Below are 3,855 nucleotides of genomic sequence, written 5' to 3' on the forward strand. Positions count from 1 at the left end.
AAAAAAAAAAAAAAAAAAATCAAAATTTCTACAATGAAATTGCTCCCTCTCATTCTCGTGTCTGGGACAACCAGTTCCCTTGATCAGGGACACCCAATGTTAGCAGGTTCTTGTGTATTTTTCTGGAGAAACTCTATGCAAATGCAGGGAAATGTATATATGTATTCTTTTGCCCCCACTTCTTTACATGGCTGGTAGTGTCCCATGCACGGCGTATTGCACCTGCTGTTTTGACTCAACGGTAACCTTCGGCTGAGCGCAGTGGCACACGCCTGTTATCCTTGCACTTTGGGAGGCTGAGATGCGAGGATCCCTTGAACCCAGGAGTTTGAGACCAGCCTGGCCAACATAGTGAGATTCTATCTGTTCAAAAACAATGAGCTGGACGTGGTAGTGTACACGTAGTTCCAGTTCCTTGGGAGGCTGAGATCAGAGGATCACTTGAGCCCAGGAGTTTGAAGTCACAGTGAGCTATGTTGGCACCACTGCACTCCAGCCTGAGCAACAAGAATGTAACCTTGTAAAAATAAAAAACTTTAAAATTAAAAATTCTGAAATACAGCATACATACAGAAAAGTGCGTAAAATGTATTTATACGCTTAAAAAAGTCATAAAACACCTATGTAACCAATACCCAGGTCAGGAAATGGAAGACTACCAAACCCTCAAAACCACCGAAGTTTTCAACCCTGGCTGGAGGTAAACAGTATTCTCACTTTTCGCAAAGTCCTGCCCTGCCCTGCCCTCCCATACCCTCCCCTCCCCTCTCCTCCCTTCCCTTCCCCTTTCTTTTCTTTTCTTTTTTTTTATTTTATTTTTTGAGACGGTATCTCGGTGTCTCGCTCTGTGGCCCAGGCTAGAGGGCAGTGGCCTGATCTCAGCTCACTGCAAGCTCCGCCTCCCAGGTTTACGCCATTCTCCTGCCTCAGCCTCCAGGGTAGCTGGGACTACAGGTGCCTGCCACCATGCCCAGCTAATTTTTTGTATTTTTAGTAGAGACGGGGTTTCACCGTGTTAGCCAGGATGGTCTCTATCTCCTGACCTCGTGATCTGCCCACCTTGGCCTCCCAGAGTGCTGGGATGACAGGCATGAGCCACGGTGCCTGGTCCTCCTCCTGTTTCTTTTCTGAAGCAAGCTCTGGCTCTATTGCCCAGGCTACAGTGCAGTGGCACGATCTTGGCTCACTGCAACCTCTGTCTGCCAGGCTGAAGCCACCCTCCCACCTCAGCCTCCTGAATAGCTGGGACTACAGGTGCACATCACGGTGTCCAGAAAATTTTTGTGTTTTTTGTACAGACACGATTTCGCCATGTTGCCCAGGCTGGTCTCGAACCGGTGAGCTCAAGCCATCTGCCTGCCTCAGCCTCCCAAAGTGTTAGGATTACAGGCAGGAGCCACTACACTCGACCTCCTTGTTTTCTCTTACAGTTTTATAGTTTACCACCAACATATGTATGTTCAGCAGGAGAATTTATTTTTGCCTATTTATGAATTGTGTATGAAGGCATTCAAGCTGTAGTATCTTTTGTGACTTGCTTAGTTTTGATTACGTTTGTGCTGTATGGTATTGTTTCTTGAATATACAAGTATGTTTATACTGTTTGTAATCGGGACAAATGTTTTAAATCTGTTGTGTATTTTCAAATATATGAGAGCTGGGCATGGTGGTGCGTGCCTATAGTCCCAGCTACTAGGGAGGCTGAGGTGGGAGGTGGGAGGATCAGTTGAGCCCGCGAGTTTGAGGCCATCTTGGACAGCATAGTGATACCCCATCTTTTTACAGAAAACAACCTGTGCCCTGTAGAGTCAGAAATGGGAATGTGAGGCTGGGCATGGTGGCTCACGCCTGTAATCCCAGCACTTTGGGAGGCTGAGGCAGGCCGATCACTTGAGGCCAGGAGTTCAAGACCAGCCTGGTCAACATGGTGAAACCCTGTCTGTACTAAAAATACAAAAATTAGCCCAGCTTGGTGGCGCACGCCTGTAATCCCAGCTACTTGGGAGTCTGAGGCATGAAATCACTTGAAATCCGTGAGGCAGAGGTTGCAATGAGCTGAGATTGCGCCATTGCACCCCAGGCTGGGTGACGTAGTGAAAATCTGTCTCAAAGAAACAAAAAGAAAGAAATGGGAATGTGAATTTCTAGAGTGGGATTTGGGCTTGAGACACAGGAGGGAGTTATACCCCTGCATGGATGGTTGTGAAGAAATAGGAACTAAGGGAACCTCGATGTAAATGAAAACCAAACCAAAACAAAAAAGATTGTTGAGTAATAAGTTGAGTTGTTTTGACTTTACTACAAAGTTTCAAAACAGGCTTTACCATCTCACTCTTCCAACTGGAGTCTGTAGGAGTTCCCAGTGCTCTGCCACCTTGTCAACACTTGGTATTCTCAGATTTAATTGTTGTTCATCTAGGAGTGTAATGGCCTCAATCTTGGTTTACATTTGCATTTTTCCAATTACTAATGATGTTGAGTACCTTTACATGTGTTGAGTAACCATGTGGATTTCCTGTGTTGTGACGTGCTTAAGTGTTTTTGCCAATTTTTCTTTCATTTTTTGTGTTTTTTTCTTATTCATTTGTAGGAACTCGTTATACATTTGTTGTGTGTTGGGGGGAGTAGCGGGGGTGTTAAGACAGAGTCTCACTCTTTTGCCCAGACTGGAGTACAGTGGTGCAATCTCGGCTCACTGCAATCTCCACCTCCTGGGTTCAAGTCATTCTCATGCCTCAACGTCCTGAATAGCTGAGGCTTCGGGCATGCACACAATGCCTGGCTAATTTTTGTATTTTTAGTTGAGATGAGGTTTCGCCACGTTGGGCAGGCTGCTCTTGAGCTCCCGACGTGAAGTGGTCCACCAGCCTCGGCCTCCCAAAATGCTGATTACAGGTGAACCACCGTGCCCGGTTTGTTTTGAGGAAGGGTTTCCCTCCGTCACCTAGGCTGGAGTGCAGTGGCACGATCATAGCTCACTGCAGCGTCAACATGCCCATCTCGAGTGACCCTCACGGAAGAGCTGAGATTACAGGCGCACACTACCATGCCTGGCCAATTCTTTCCTTTCCTTTTTCCTTTCCTTTCCTTTTCTTTTCAACGGAGTCTTGCTCTGTCACCCGGGCTGGAGTGCAGTGGTGCAATCTCGGCTCACTGAAACCTCCGCGTCCCAGGTTCAAGTGATTCTTCTGCCTCAACCTTCCGAGTAGCTGAGATTAGACATGCACCATCACGTCCAGCTAATTTTTGTATTTTTAGTAGAGATGGGGTTTCACCATGTTGTCCAGGCTGGTCTTGAACTCCCGACCTCAGGTGACCTGCCTGCCTTGGCCTCCCAAAGTGCTGGGATTACAGGCATGAGCCACTGTGTCCAGCCTCGTTTAGTGTTTTAATGGAGGTTTCATTACATGGGCATATTAGACAAATCATTGACTATTGGTCATTGACCTCAACCTTCAGTTCCTGTCTTCCCAGAGGTTGGTAGGGGTGGGTGGGGCTGAAATTCCCAACTGTCTAATTCTATCTTGGTATATATATATATATATTTTTTTTTGAGATGGAGTCTTGCTCTGTTGCCCAGGCTGGAGTGCAGTGGCGCAATCTCGGCTCACTGCAAGCTCCGCCTCCCGGGTTCACGCCATTCTCCTGCCTAGCCTCCTGAGTAGCTGGGACTACAGGCGCCTGCCACCGTGCCCGGCTAATTTTTTTGTGCTTTTAGTAGAGACAGGGTTTCACCGTGTTAGCCAGGATGGTCTCGATCTCCTGACCTTGTGATCCACCTGCCTTGGCCTCCCAAAGTGCTGGGATTACAGGCATGAGCCACCATGCCCAGCCTTTTTTTTTTTTTTTTTTTTT

This window comes from Piliocolobus tephrosceles, chromosome 21 (assembly GCF_002776525.5).
Source record: "Piliocolobus tephrosceles isolate RC106 chromosome 21, ASM277652v3, whole genome shotgun sequence".
Taxonomy (NCBI): Eukaryota; Metazoa; Chordata; class Mammalia; order Primates; family Cercopithecidae; genus Piliocolobus; species Piliocolobus tephrosceles.